At 42.5% G+C, this 16673-nt stretch overlaps 1 long non-coding RNA gene across 1 annotated transcript in view; it reads left to right on the top strand.

The window, feature by feature from the left end:
• LOC137327548 (uncharacterized) overlaps positions 1-16337 on the top strand; it is a 91026-nt gene extending 74689 nt beyond the window's left edge. The window contains exons 2-3 of the long non-coding RNA XR_010964496.1: positions 3214-3300; positions 16183-16337. This is a non-coding gene — a long non-coding RNA (uncharacterized lncRNA). The remainder of the gene's footprint in view (positions 1-3213; positions 3301-16182) is intronic.
• Positions 16338-16673: the final 336 nt, after the last annotated feature.

Genomic DNA, 16673 nt, shown 5'->3' with positions numbered 1-16673 from the left:
CAGCGCCCATTTTCTGGATTAATCAATTTAACCCCCCATATATTTTACAATGTAAAGTTTACATTGTAATTTTGTGCTAATCAAGGTGAGGGATGTTGGTGCTAGAAAATAGAACAATTTCCCCATTTTCAGGTATCCAGTATCAGCATCAAGCACTCGCAGGTGAGGCATAGCACACAGTAAAGTTCCCTTTACTCTGCCCCAACAATGTGCCTCAGCCTCAAACCCAGAAGAGTTTCCTATGTCACATCAGTGTAACATTTTATATTTCCCAGTCCAGCCCCTCTGTAAGTGAGAGTACCAACTTAGTGGAAACCAAATAGTTTTTAATTCAGACATTGGTCGGCTTTTGAGCCGACAGCAGCTGTAACATCAAATGCTGACTACCAATGCTTACAATGTCAATGTCATTCATACTAATAGATGAATAAGAGTAATGTCATTGATGGAAGCTTTTTGAGAAAAAAAAATTGCTGTTCATCACTGGGCAGTTCTATTGCTGATATCTATTAACTCTTGAGTACCAATTTTGGGATTAAGCTGCTAACTGCAGGAACATGAATTCCTGATGAGTGCAATTTTGATAGAAAATAAATTGGTGGTCAATTCTACTCAAATGCAATTTTTCTACATGTAAAAGGAAAATGTGCAACAAATTTGAATTATCAAAAGACTTTTTTTAGTATCATGCTTTTGTAGGTTTTCAACAACATGTTTCTTTTATTTGTGCTTAGGATGTAGGTGACACTAACAAGGCCATATTTATCGCCCATCCCTAACTGCCTAACAGTAGAGGCACTGTCTCTTTAATAATGAGAAAATATTTGTCTGCATTGCAGCATGAGTTCAAATACCAGGCATGTAGTGCTGCTTACAATAAAATCACTGAGCCAGCTCCTGCTGGATTAGAGATTTAAGCACTTAGGTAGCAAATAAATAGCAGATTACTAGAAGAATGAAATACAGTTGGTAGTGTGTTTTCTGCTGGAAGATTCAAGGATCTGATGTTCAGCAAGCTTGTCTCCAAGTAGAAGAGATACATCTGATCCCATATTTATTACTAGGATTAGTGGCATGTTCATTTCTGATCATCTAGAAACTCTACTAATCCCCAGAAAGACCATCCAACAATACTCAATTACTGGTGGTGTACTGTACCCCTAAAAAGGCACCTTTCGGTCCCTAAAATGGTTGATTGATAAGTGCAGAGTTTAGTGTAAAAATGAGCCACAGAGACCCAGAAGATTCAAGAATCAATCCAGTGTGTACTGAAATCACACTATCTGAGCTGAGCAAGTGGTAGAGTTGCTACAATGAGCCAAATCATATTCAGGTGGGGAGGGGGGAAATTTCTGTTTGTGATCCAAGAGCTCCACTCTGGAAAGCACACATATGTAGATATCAGGTAGAGACAGGCTCAGATCATTATGATGCTACCCCATGAGGAAGTAGCCTACCGATACTCACTAGCTGCAAGGCCTTTTCTGGCCCCTCGATCCAGTTCCCGGTAGGTTTGACCTGGCGGGGAAGCCACCACTGCTCACCCGCTCAGGCCCCCAGTTAAAATAGCACATCAGATGAGGCCATCGGAGACCAATCTGCTTATTTAAAGAGGACCCCGCTGGCTTGGGACGGGTGTCCATTTTAAATTGCAGGTAGTCAGATTGGGGCAGGAAAGCAGTGGGTAAGTCTCCCATTCCATTTTAGCCCCTCCCCTCCCGGTTTCTGCTAGAAAGGGGGGAGTTAAAATCAGAGCCAGAGAGATCTTTCTCAACTGTTAGTCAGAGACAGAAACATGCAGCCTGTAACTAAGGAAGTGAGAAACCGGTTAGCTTAGGCATAGCAAGCTTGAAATGTTATGCATTGTTTATTATTTTTATTGTGCAATGAGTCATAGAAAAGTCATGTATCTCACTGGAAAATGGTATTTTGTTCATTCATATATTCTATGTAAAATAAATCAGTTTGTTTGTTTACAACTGTGCCTCCTCCACTAATGCTTTTCAGTCTACTTTCCATAAAGGCAGGAGAACACACATAGTGGCATGAAGGAACATACAAAAATGATGGGCAGGAAAAGACCAGCTGGTCCATCAAGCCTGCCCCACACTCATGATGGCTGGAGCATCATGACTAGACACTTCCCCGCCCAGTCATGTAATCTCCTGGGAAAGGCAAAAAACAGAGAAAAACCCAGGGCCAATAAGGGAAAAAATACTCTGGAAAATTTCTCTCCGATCCTCTCAGGTGATCGAAACCAGTCCAGGAGATCACATGAACCATATGTTCATTAACTCTTAATCCACTTACCTTCTATATGATGTGATCTCTGCCTCAGTCATGAACCAGTCCAGCTCCCTCTTGAAGGCATGCAGAGAGTTAGCAACCACACCAGCCAGCAATGTATTCCAGAGGCTCACTACTGAGGGGAAAGAAGAACTGCCTAACATCCAGTCTATTCCTAGTTTTACATAGTTTAAACACATGTCCTCTGGTCCTCCCTAGTCTGTCAAACTGGAATGATCTATCAATAGACATGCAAACCAGCCCTTTCATTATTTTATAAACCTCTATCAAGTCGCCTCTAAGTCTACGCTTCCCTAGAGAAAATAGACTCAGCTCTTTGGGCCTATCTGAGTAACTAAGCTTCTTTAAGCGAGGAATAATTCTTGTACTCTCCTCTGAACCTATTCCAAGGTCACTATATCACCCACCATGTGAGGGGACCAAAACTGGGCACAGTTCTCCAGATGTGGTCTAACCAACCTGTATAATGACAGAATGGTGTCCTTTGATTTGTACTGAATGGTTATAGTACTAGAACCAATACCCTGTTAGCTTTAGCTACACCTTATCTGCATCGGTCGTAAACTTTGAATGATCTGTGCACAATAACACTTAGATCCTTTTCTCTCTCATCGCTTTCAGTATCGTTCCCTGTAGCTCTGCTAGCTAAGGAAGATACACAGTACTGGGAATCAATGTAGATGGGAACATGATAAATTACAAAATAATTATTCTATTTTACTTATATGTTCAATGCATTTAGTAATTAAAATAACAGTTATAGCTCCCCATTGGTTCAGTGAGTAATTTGCATCACCTGTTGTGGCAATCAGCCATAAAGACCAGGAAGGCCTCAGGTGAATCCTGTGCTGGGTTAGCTGGCTTTGGCTATGGCAGTAGAATTACAACTCATTTAATTGTCCCCAGGCGAAGCAGAGGAAACTAAGCCAGGAATCTTACTCCCGATCGTTATCCACTGTGTCCTGGAGGAACGCTTTCAGGAGTAGCGACGAGGTAAGAAAACGACTTGGCTTGGCTGTGATGCCCACCTGATGTTTGGATAATTTGCTGGAATCACTGTCTGGACGTATACATGTAAAAGGACCACTGCGAAAGATGCCGTAGGACTGCTGAAACCCTTTGGAACTGCGCCCCACCAAGAATCACAGTAGTGGGGAGGGGGGAAATATTGGATGAAAAGGAAACCCTACAAATACATCTGATGTCACCACATTTTATAATCTTCCATTTTATTTTACCTAACCCCAAAATGAACATACAGGGGCTGAATTTCCATGGAGGTTCTCCCGCTCCACCCACTCTAACGTTGGCGAAAAGGCTGCAGAAACCCTGGAAAAACGGGTTTCTCAGAGAGTCCACAGCTCTTTCGTCGAAGTTACGACCTATGAGCGGGAGAACCTCCGAAAAAATTCAGTTCCCATTGTCAACTCCAAAAAAACCAAGTCTAAAATCTCAATTCAGACAAAGAATGAAGCCTCAACATCCTTCCTATAGTGTGACATCCAATACTGCACACAGTATTCTAACTGAGATCTAGTTTTGTGTTATACCCCAGCCTGGCCAAGCCCTAATTTTAAACTGAAATTTATAAAAATTCAGATTGGAATATAATCTAATGCAAGTAACAGTTATTTACAAACAAGTGCTGCATTTATCAGTATTCAAATTTACCTCAGTTCAGATGTGTTGTATGGCTCTACCTGTGATTCTAATCATATTGTGTTCTATAGGGGTATATGTCTGAAAAAATGATGGTTGAAAAGCTTTTCTTGCTTCAGCTTCATCAAAGCATAACTGCTCCAGGATGTTTCCAGCTGCTATCTTGAACCTTCGTCAAATTCAGTTAAACTCCACGCTTGCTTGGTTCAGTTGACGAAAGTCCAAGACCACGGAGCGAAACGTCCTGAAGTGTGTACAGTTTTGTGATACTGAAAATAAAACATTATATAAAAAAATACTCTTACTGGCAGTTAGAAATTGTTATTGTTTCCTGGTTCTAGGGGATGTTTCATCACAGTAGAGGTAAAAACTATTACATAGGTTTAATAGTTTAAACTAAAATTTAAATTAAAGAAGAAGGAAAGTGTATTTTTTTTCAAAGTAGTCCACTGAATGTCAATGTAAAAATATATATATTAAGAAAAAAAATCCTCAATCCTCTGATTTACAAACCCATGAGAAGCTTCACTCCAGACCCCAGTGATGCCAGTGACCCTGGGAAAACATGTTATTGGCATTGCATGCAGTATCCATCTACTCTACATCAACAATGTGACTTCACTCCCACCTCAGAACACCATACCTCACCATCAATTTTCCATTTTCCACATCAGATATGCTTAGAACCTCTCTGAGTTTGCCAATTTGTGCAAAATGGTGGGCAATTTAGTGCTGATAATTCAAGGCCATTAGAAACTGTGCTCAGATTGCTCAGATGTCTTGCAGCTAGGACCCTGCCTGACAGTGAGAAGAGAAAGGACCCTTTAATCTTATCATAGTATCATTGTAGGTACACCACAGGAGGAGGCCATTTGGCCCATTGTGCCTGTGCTGGTTCTTTGAAAGAGCTATCCAATTAGTCCCATTCTCCTGCTCTTTCCCCATAACCCTGTAAGTTTTTTCCCTTCAAGTATCATTAAAACTTACTGCATAAAAAAATGTTTCCTTATGTTGCTTCTGGCTCTTTTGCCGATCACCTTAAATCTGTGTCCTCTGGTTACTGACCCTTCTGCCACTGGAAACAGTTTCTCCTTGTTTACTCTGTCAAAACTGTTTATGATTTCTCCGTGTTAAATTTCATCTGCCTTGCACGGAGTGCAGCAGACACAGAGTGAAGCAGCTGAGAGTTTGGTGAGTGTGGGAGTTTAAGGGTTAATCTCTTTAAAATCTAGTGTAAATTACTATCAACTGTTTAAGTTTAATTGCTATCAACTGTTTAAGTTCAATTTTAAAGTTTAATTTTTTAAGTTTCTGTCAGGCTTCAGCAGAGAGAGCTGCTGTAGTAAGTTAAATTGTTAGCTAGATTAAACTGGTTCCTGAAGGTGGAGCAGGCCTGATTCATTTGAGTCACAAACTGTAGAAATACAGGGGCCTATCAGTGCAACAGCATGGAGTGCGGCCAACACAGAGTGATCTGCTGAGAGTTTGGTGAGTGTGGGAGTTTGGTGAAGTGGGGGAAGGAGATGCTGCTTTTCCTAACTTTTCCTACAGAGCGGCGGCGGACCTGAGAGTCAGAAGACTGAGAGTGGGGAATAAAAGCAGCAGCAGACCTGCAATAAGAGAAAACTACTGTGCAACGCCACAGGTGAGGCAGGAGAGTCCGAGAGGTGAGCACAGTATAAAAAGAGAGATCGAGAGCGGGAGGAGAGTCTGAGAGGTGAACGCAGTGTAAATCTAAGGCGAGTCATGGCAGCACAGCTCGCACCCGTGATATGCTCCTCCTGCACTATGTGGGAAGTCATGGACACTACCAGTGTCCCTGGCAACCATGTGTGCAGGAAGTGTGTCCAGCTGCAGCTACTGGCTAACCGCATTTTGGAGCTGGAGCTGCGGGTGGATTCGCTGTGGAGCATCCGTGATGCAGAGACTATCGTGGATAGCACGTTCAGTGAGGTAGTCACACCGCAGGTAAAGATTACACAGGCAGAAAGGAAACGGGTGACCGCCAGACAGACTAAAAGGATTAGGCAGGTAGAGCAGGAGTCCCCTGGGGCCATCTCCCTCTCAAACAGATATACCGCTTTGGATACTGTTGGGGGAGATGGCTTATCAGGGGAAAGCAGCAAGAGCCAAGTTCGTGGCACCATGGGTGGCTCTGCTACACAGGAGGGGAGGAAGAAGAGTGGCAGGGCTATAGTGATAGGGGATTCAATTGTAAGGGGAACAGATAGGCGTTTCTGTGGCCGCAAACGTGACTCTAGGATGGTATTTAGCCTCCCTGGTGCTAGGGTCAATGATGTTGCGGAGTGGCTGCAGGACATTCTGGAGGGGGAGGGTGAACAGCCAGTAGTCGTGGTCCATATCGGTACCAACGGCAGAGGTAACAAAAAGGGATGAGGTCCTGCAAGGTGAATTTAAGGAGTTAGGAGATAAATTAAAAAGCAGGACTTCAAACGTAGTGATCTCAGGATTACTACCGGTGCCACGTGCTAGTGAGTATAGGAACAGGAGAATAGACCGGATGAATGCGTGGCTGCAGGGATGGTGTAGGAGGGAGGGATTTAGATTCCTGGGACATTGGGACCGGTTCTGGGGAAGGTGAGATCTGTACAAGCGAGACGGGTTATACCCGAGCAGGACCGGGACCAATGTCCTCACGGGGGTGTTTGCTAGTGTTTTTGGGGAAGGTTTAAACTAGAGTGGCAGGGGGATAGGAACCTGAGCGGGGAGTCAGAAGGGAGAAAAGTTGAGAGCAGCCAGAGAGGGAAGAACCAGGGGAAATTTACAATACAAATAGTACAAACACTAGTTCAAGAACAAGTGAAAGGGAAAACCGTAGAGCAGCAGAAAGAAAGTGTACTTTAGACACTACAGATAAAGTGAAAACTAGAAGGCGTAAGGCGATTAACCCAGCATCAAAGCTGAAGGTCAGGCTAGGGTGTGTGGCCCAACTAAGAGTTCTATATACAAATGCACGGAGTATAAGGAATAAATTAAATGAACTACAGGTTCAAATTCAAATTGGAGGGTATGACATGATAGCTATTACTGAGACATGGCTGCAAGATGGGCAGGATTGGGAACTGAATATACCAGGTTATAAGGTCTACAGGAGAGACAGGGAAAATGGAAGAGGGGGAGGAGTAGCCTTAATGATTAGAGATGAAATCACTTCAATGATAAAGGAGGATATAACGAGAGGTAAGCAGCCAACAGAGACCTTATGGGTTGAATTGAGAAATAGGAAAGGTTCTAAGACTATAGTGGGAATTGTGTATAACACTCTATGGCAGCAGCTCTGAAGTGCGAGATTGTATAAATGCAGAGATTAGACAAGCGTGTAAGAAAGGCACGGTGGTCTTAATGGGGGACTTTAACCTTCACATAGATTGGGAAAAGCAGACTAGCACCTGTCAGAAAGGTAGTGAATTTCTTGAGTGTGTCCGGGATAGTTTTCTACAGCAGTATGTCCTAGAGGCAACAAGGGGGCAAGCCATACGAGATTTAGTAATAAGTAATGAGCCAGATTTAGTTAACGGCTTAACTGTACGCGAACATCTATCCAATAGCGATCATAACATGATCGAAGTCAATGTAGTGTTTGAAAGGGAAAAAAGTGAGTCAGCTGCTAAGATTCTAGACTTGGGTAAGGCCGACTTCAATGGGATGAGACAGAGACTGTCCACAGTAAACTGCGCAAATCTGTTAATGGGTAAAACGACTGATGATCAGTGGGAAACGTTTAAAGAAACATTTAACGTGATACAGAATCGGTTTATACCCCTGAAGGGCAAGAAATCCCAAGAAAACTAATATTGAATCGGGGACAGGGACTCGATAAAATTAACATAAGTAAAGCAACAGTAATGAAGAAAATAATAGCACTAAAGAGTGACAAATCCCCAGGACCAGATGGTTTCCATCCCAGGGTTTTAAAGGAAGTAGGTGAGCACATTGCAGATGCCCTAACTATAATCTTTCAAAGTTCTCTAGATTCAGGAACTGTCCCTCTAGATTGGAAAATTGCACATGTCACTCCGCTTTTTAAGGAAGGAGAGAGGGAAACCGGGGAATTATAGACCAGTTAGCCTAACATCTGTTGTGGGGAAAATGCTGGAGACTATAATTAAGGATAGGGTGACTGAACACCTCGAGAATTTTCAGTTAATCAGAGAGAGCCAGCATGGATTTGTGAAAGGTAGGTCGTGCCTGACAAACTTGATTGAATTTTTTGAAGAGGTGACTAAAGTAGTGGACAGGGGAATGTCAATGGAAGTTATTTATATGGACTTCCAGAAGGCATTTGATAAGGTCCCACATTAGAGACTGTTAGCTAAGATAGAAGCCCATGGAATCGAGGGAAAAGTACGGACTTGGTTAGGAAGTTGGCTGAGCGAAAGGCGACAGAGAGTAGAGATAATGGGTAGGTACTCACATTGGCAGGAGTCCCGCATGGATCTGTCTTGGGGCCTCAATTATTCACAATATTTATTAACGACTTAGATGAAGGCATAGAAAGTCTCATATCTAAGTTTGCCGATGACACAAAGATTGGTGGCATTGTAAGCAGTGTAGATGAAAACATAAAATTACAAAGCGATATTGATAGATTAGGTGAATGGGCAAAACTGTGGCAAATGGAATTCAATGTAGACAAATGTGAGGTCATCCACTTTGGATCAAAAAAGGATAGAACAGGGTACTTTCTAAATGGTAAAAAGTTAAAAACAGTGGATGTCCAATGGGATTTAGGGGTACAGGTACATAGATCATTGAAGTGTCATGAACAGGTGCAGAAAATAATCAATAAGGCTAATGGAATGCTGGCCTTTATATCTAGAGGACTAGAGTACAAGGGGGAAGAAGTTATGCTGCAGCTATACAAAACACTGGTTAGACCACACCTGGAGTATTGTGAGCAGTTCTGGGCACCGCACCTTCGGAAAGACATATTGGCCTTGGAGGGAGTGCAGCATAGGTTTACTTGAATGAAACCCGGACTTCAAGGGTTAAGTTACAAGGAGAGATTACACATATTGGGGTTGTATTCTCTGGAGTTTCGAAGGTTAAGGGGTGATCTGATCGAAGTTGATAAAATATTAAGGGGAACAGATAGGGTGGATAGAGAGAAACTATTTCTGCTGGTTGGAGATTCTAGGAGTTGGGGGCACAGTCTAAAAATTAGAGCCAGACCTTTCAGGAGCGAGATTAGAAAACATTTCTACGCACAAAGGGTGGTAGAAGTTTGGAACTCTCTTCCTTAAACGGCAATTGATACTAGCTCAATTGCTAAATTTAAATGTGAGATAGATAGCTTTTTGGCAACCAAAGGTATTAAGGGATATGGGCCAAAGGCAGGTATATGGAGTTAGATCACAGATCAGCCATGATCTTATCAAATGGCGGAGCAGGCACGAGGGGCTGAATGGCCTACTCCTGTTCCTATGTTCCTATGTTTCCTATGTGTCTGCCCATTTCACCAGTCTGTCCATGTCATCCTGGTGTCTGTTACTGTTCTCCACATTGTTTACTACATGTCATCTGCAAACTTTGAAATTGTACCCTCCATACCCAAGTCCAAGTCATTAATATATATCAAAAAGAGCAGTGGTCCTAATACAGACCCCTGGGGAACACCACTGTATAATTCCCACCAGTCCAATAAACAACAGTTCACCACTACTCTCTGCTTTCTGTCCCCTAGCCAATTTTGTATCCACGCTGCCACGTCCCTTTAATCCCATGGGCTTTAATTTTGCAAACAAACATATTATGTGGTACTTTATCAAATGCCTTTTGAAAGTCCATATACCAATCAACCGCATTCCCCTCATCAACCCTTGACGTTACTTCATCAAAGAACTCAATCAAGTTAGTCAAACACAATTTTCCTTTAACAAATCCATGATGACTTTCATTTATTAGCCCATACTTTTCCAAGTGCCAATTAATTTTGTCCCACATTATTGTCTCTGAAGGTTTCCCCACCACCGACGTAAGGCTTACTGGCCTGTATTTTCCGGGTTTATCCCTCTCCCCTTTTTTGAACAGGGGTGTAACATTTGCAATCCTCCAGTCCTCCTGCACCATCTCCATATCTAAGGAAGATTGGAAGATTGTGGCCAAAGTCTCCTCAATTTCTACCCTTACTTCCCTCAGTAACCTAGGATGCATCCCATCTGGACCAGGTGACTTTTCTACTTTGAGTACTGCCAATCTTTTAAGTACCTCCTCTTTATTTTTATCCTATCCAATATTGCTACTACCTCCTCCTTTACTGTTACAATGGCAGCATCCTCTTCTCTAGTGAACAATAATGCGAAGTATTCATTTAGTGCCTCAGCCATGCCCTCTGCCTCCACAAGATCATCTCCTCATTTGTCCCTAATTGGTCCCACGCTTCCTTTAACTACCCTTTTACTATTTATATGTTTATAAAATACTTTTGGATTCCCTTTTATGTTAGCCATTAATCTATTCTCATACTCTCTCTTTTCCCATCTTATTCCCTTTTTTAGATCTCCTCTGTACTTTCTGTATTCAGCCTGGTTTTCTACTGTATAACGAACCTTACATTCGTCATAAGCCTCCCTTTTCTGTTTCATTTTAATCTCTATGGGGAAAAAAAATTGCATAGGGGCCGTTTTTGGGCTCAGGTAGCGTGATGTGCTATTACCCCGCGCCCAATGACCCCTGCGCAGGCAGGGCGCAAGTTTCAGCCCACCCGAGGATTTACCTGCTATCAGCGTTCCGTTCCAGGCCTTGCACGTGGAATCAATGCAATTCACACTTTCCACCACCAGGGGAAGCTCAATCTCTTAAAGGGAAGATGTTTCTTAGAAATCTCTTAAAGGTAGCTGGTACCTGTTATTTGCTGAAAATAACAGTCTACTCTCTGCAAGGAGTCTGAACAGAGATCACACATCGCACACTTAAAACACAGTAGCAGGTCCCATCCCTATGTTTACACACTGATTAGTTATAGAATCATAGAATCATAGAAGTTTACAACATGGAAACAGGCCCTTCGGCCCAACATGTCCATGTCGCCCAGTTTATACCACTAAGCTAGTCCCAATTGCCTGCACTTGGCCCATATCCCTCTATACCCATCTTACCCATGTAACTGTCCAAATGCTTTTTAAAAGACAAAATTGTACCTGCCTCTACTACTGCCTCTGGCAGCTCGTTCCAGACACTCACCACCCTTTGAGTGAAAAAATTGCCCCTCTGGACCCTTTTGTATCTCTCCCCTCTCACCTTAAATCTATGCCCCCTCGTTATAGACTCCCCTACCTTTGGGAAAAGATTTTGACTATCTACCTTATCTATGCCCCTCATTATTTTATAGACTTCTATAAGATCACCCCTAAACCTCCTACTCTCCAGGGAAAAAAGTCCCAGTCTATCCAACCTCTCCCTATAAGTCAAACCATCAAGTCCCGGTAGCATCCTAGTAAATCTTTTCTGCACTCTTTCTAGTTTAATAATATCCTTTCTATAATAGGGTGACCAGAACTGTACACAGTATTCCAAGTGTGGCCATACTAATGTCTTGTACAACTTCAACAAGACATCCCAACTCCTGTATTCAGTGTTCTGACCAATGAAACCAAGCATGCTGAATGCCTTCTTCACCACCCTATCCACCTGTGACTCCACTTTCAAGGAGCTATGAACCTGTACTCCTAGATCTCTTTGTTCTATAACTCTCCCCAACGCCCTACCATTAACGGAGTAGGTCCTGGCCCGATTCGATCTACCAAAATGCATCACCTCACATTTATCTAAATTAAACTCCATCTGCCATTCATCGGCCCACTGGCCCAATTTATCAAGATCCCGTTGCAATCCTAGATAACCTTCTTCACTGTCCACAATGCCACCAATCTTGGTGTCATCTGCAAACTTACTAACCATGCCTCCTAAATTCTCATCCAAATCATTAATATAAATAACAAATAACAGCGGACCCAGCACCGATCCCTGAGGCACACCGCTGGTCACAGGCCTCCAGTTTGAAACACAATCCTCTACAACCACCCTCTGTCTTCTGTCGTCAATCCAATTTTGCATCCAATTGGCTACCTCACCTTGGATCCCGTGAGATTATGTTAAAACATTGAATAAAGGTTGCGCACTACTAAATCCCACATCCTCCAATCTGCCAATCTGAGTTGGTACCAGGCCTGCGAGAGTGCATGCACCAAGGTTCTCTGCTGATGCACTAGAGGCCTTGGTGCCAGAGGTGGACAGAAGGAGGGACATCCTATATCTGCGGGGGGGGGGGGGGGAGGGCAAGAGGCCCTCCAGACGTATATCCAAAAGGCAGTGGGAGGCAGCGGAGGACGAAGTAAATGCCGGGCACACAGCATCATGAACATGGATGCAGTGCAGAAAGAAGTTCAATGCTTTGACATGAGTGGTCAAGGTGAGTGAGGTCAACTGTCAAGTGGCGTCTCCTACCAACTGCACCACGCACTACACCCCCATCACCCACATACCAACAAACTCACTCTTTCCATCAGTACTCAACTCTTCCAACCGCTTCCTCTCACCCTTACACATTACCACTGTTTCAAGCCACCCACCCACAACTCACAGGCCACACACACTGGCAGCTATTCAACCATGGCAGGCACTTCACCCAAACACACGTCCCGCTTTCTTGCGGGAGAAGGTGGCACATATCAAGAGGCAGCAAGTGGTAGTGGCCTTTAGCCCCTCGAGCCTGTTCCACCATTCAATGAAATCATGGCGGACCTGTGACCTAACTCCATATACCTGTCTCAGCCCCATATCCCTTATTACCCTTGGTTCACAGAAATCTATCAATCTCAGATTTAACATTCACAAGAGAGCTAGCATCAACTGCTGTCTGCAGAAGAGCATTCCAAACGCCTCCCACCCTTTGCATGTAGAAGCAGTTCCTAACTTCACTCCTGCACGTCCTGGCTCTAAATGTTAGGCTGTGTCCCCGGGTCCTATTATTGAAGTCTAGGAGACCTCAAAAAACAGTTACAAATGTCTTGGCAGCCAGAAGCAATAATCCAGCCACTAACCTGTAAATCCTGCATGGTCCCTTTAAATAACACTGGTGGGGGGTCCTCCAGGCACGCTAAGACATGTTCAGATGGTTGGGGTTAAGACTGGGCGTTGAGTTGAGCGTTAAGTCCCAAAATGGTGTCTATCACTTTACATGATTCCAGTGTTTGTTATCTGCGTCTGCGCTAACTCCTATACCAAGATGGCGTCACGCTGGAAACGTGCGTGCCAAGACACTATCTCGGATGTAGGAGGCCGTGTAGCGCCGAAATAACAGGCGCTACACGGCCCAATTTAGCAGCCTATATCTTTAGTCATTCAGGTTTGGATGCCCTTCCTTTCCCCTCGTCGGGATGTGTCTACTCTGTACCCGAACCAAATCCTCCTTGAAGGCCTCCCATCGTTCAATTCCTGTTTTGTCTACCAATTTTTGATTCCAATCCACCTGGGCAAGATCCCTTTTTAACTCACTAAAATTTGCCTCCCTCCAGTTAAGCATTTTCACATTTGATTGTTCCTTGTCCTTTACCATAACTATTCTAAACCTAATAACATTGGGCCAGAAATTGCTCCCAAAATAACAGAACAGCTCAACAGTGCCCTCTGTTTTTAGTGGCGAAGTGAAGGACTAAGTTCCCACATTTGCACATGTGCACTAAAGCGTGGAAATCGTGAACTTGCTCCTATTGGTTCGCCGGCAATTTGGCAGCTTCGAATTAAAGGGCCATCGCACGCTGCAATCAGAGAAATCATTGAAAAATCGCAAACTTGCTCATCTGCCCAGCTGGAAAGTAACTAATTACGCCACCAAACAGGTACGCTTAAAAATACCAGATCTAAACTAAGTTTTAAAAGCGCGGTTAGTCTTAATGACTGCCAAACAACGAAAAATTAAATTTTAAAAATGTGTATTCTCATATTACTCCTTATTTTAATAGTTTTTAGTCATTTAAAAAAAATTAAAATCAAAAGATAATTTTTTTTTATTTTTCCCTTGTCTCTTTAATTTAATTCAATTATTTCTTTGGCTATTTCTAAAAAAAATTAAATTTTTTATTTAAAATGAGATCCAGAATACTAACTTTAAATGAATGACGTCTGCCTGCCTGCTTCAGCAATGACGCCTGAATCTGTGGGCGTGACTTCTCTTCCTGACAGATTTTGTGGGCGTGTCTTCTATCCTCACAGACTGTTCCATGCACGCCAACTCACGCTGCTCAGAGGCTGGGTTGATAGCGTACAATTTTTTTAAAGTTCAAAATCAAGCAATTCGACGCCACAGAGCCTGCAGTAAGTATTTTTGTTAATTTAATTTGCAGGAGTTGCGGTGAGCGTTGCCTTGCTGCTCTGTGCAATTTTTGGCCCATTATGATCACTGTTCCCCAAATGTTCTCCCACTGAAACATGCTCCACCTGCCCCACTTCATTCCCCAGAACTAGATCCAGCACTGTTTCCCTCCTGGTTGGGCTGGAAACACAATGTTCCAGAAAGTTCTCTTGAACACATTTCAGAAATTCCTCCCCCTCTTTGTCCTTTACACTGTTACTGTCCCAGTCTATACTGCGATAATTGAAGTCCCCCATTATCACTGCTCTATAGTTCTTGCATCTTTCTGTAACTTGCCTGCAAATTTGCTCCTCTATCTCCTTCCCACAAATTGGTGGCCTATAGTATACACCCAGTAGCGTAATAGATCTTCTATTGTTCCCTAATTCTAACCAAATATATTCTGTCTTTGGCCCCTCAACTAATCATCCCTTTCCAGTATGGGCTGGAAACAAATCCAAGTCCCAGAGTGAAAAGGTAGTATGCTAATCCACTGGGCCATCCAAACTCTATTAAAGTAACTGTCTCAACAGGGTTCAGATTATTAAAACAAAAAATATTTTAGGCTAGTTTAAGGCAAGTTAGTTAAACAATGATGTAGACTGAATGTCCTATTAAACTTTCATGTAATAAAGCTGTCACTGTCACAATAAATTAAAAACCCTTTTATGAAGATCAACCACACATGGAGAGTGCTGACAAGCCACTGTGTGTGTGATGTTAGCAAAAGAATAGAATATCCACATACACACAAATGAAACAGTATAACAGCACCAGGGAGTGAGTGAAAAAGGAAAAATACAAATTCTGGAAATCTGAAATAAATAAATCTGAAAATTTGCAGCCAGTAGATCTGACTCTTAAAGAGAAAACAGTCTGACTCTCTGGCTATCTCCTGAAATGTTAACCTCTCTCTTTTGGTTGCTGATTAACCTACTGTGAATTTCCAATATTTTCTCTTTTTATACCAGGAAGTCAATTACCAGGCTTTAAGAAAGAAATAACTTGTATTATGAACTCCAGATATCCCAAAGTGCTTTACAGCTAATGAAGCACTTTTGAAGTGTAGTCACTGTTGTAATGTAAGAAATGTGGCAGCCAATTTGTGCACAGCATGGCCCCACAAACTGCAGTGAGGTAATGATCAAATAATCTGTTTTAGTAATGTTGGTTGAAGGATACATATTGGCCAGGACACCAGGGAAAACTCCCCTGCTCGTCTTCAAATAGTGCCATGGGACCTTTTACGTCCCACTGAGAGGGCAGACGGGGCCTTGGTTTAACATCTCATCCGAAAGATGGCACCTCCAACTGTGCAGTGCTCACTCAGTCCTGCAAACTTCATTCTTGCAGATTATGAGGTCTCAATATAATCGTTAGATTGCCTATCCCCACCAACATAGTGATATGCATCAGTTCATAGGTCACCAATGCTAACAGTCTAGTGAAGTGTGAAAATAGAAAGGTTAGCTAATCACTCCCCAGATAGTGATTCTCTATTTGATGTGTGTTATTTAGCTAAAACGTTGTTTAGCTAGACTACTGTGAAGGAAACAATTGATTGACAATTTAACCTGATCCAAGCAACCAGCAAGCCAGCTCCACATTACTGCAAGATTTGGTATTCAACTAGCCCCTGAGTTTATGCCAATTATCTGTTAAACATTCTTTGTATGAGCACTGTTAGATAACGAGTGCTAATTTGATTTAGTCTCAGCCTCTCCACGTTGCAGTATGTACAGAAATAAATATTCCAAACGGCACAACATATATTAAAGGTGTACTGTTTTCTATATGTAGTCCACAAAAATCTAATCTACAAGTATAACCTTTGTTTGTTTCAGAACTTTTGGAGGTATATCTGCCACAAGTGCCTTTTAGACTCTACAACTTGTGCAAAACAGGCCTTGTGTTAATGTTCTTTTATCTATTCACCTTTGGATCTATGCTGACGGCTCTGGTAAATTAAACAATTACTCAACTCTGTTCATCTTCAAGTTCTAACAGCACCGAAGTGTCCATTTAATCCAAGCAACCAGCAAGCCAGCTCCACATTACTGCAAGATTTGGTATTCAACTTGCCCCAGACTTTATGCCAATTATATGTTAAACATTCTTTGTATGAGCACTGTTAGATAACGAGTGCTAATTTGATTTAGTCTCAGCCTCTCCACGTTGCAGTATGTACAGAAATAAATATTCCAACCTGCACAACATATATTAAAGGTGCACTGCTTTCTATAAAATGTGTTTGTCAAAGGGTTATTTTATGCTTTGGAGGGAGAAGAGTCCTTTCAGCATGTTGAAGACTTTCAGCATGTTAAAGGCATCCAGG

Source organism: Heptranchias perlo, chromosome 1, assembly GCF_035084215.1.
Source record: "Heptranchias perlo isolate sHepPer1 chromosome 1, sHepPer1.hap1, whole genome shotgun sequence".
Classification (NCBI taxonomy): Eukaryota; Metazoa; Chordata; class Chondrichthyes; order Hexanchiformes; family Hexanchidae; genus Heptranchias; species Heptranchias perlo.
Note: the sequence above shows the minus strand (reverse complement) of the source record. Positions and strands in the feature narration are given on the sequence as shown.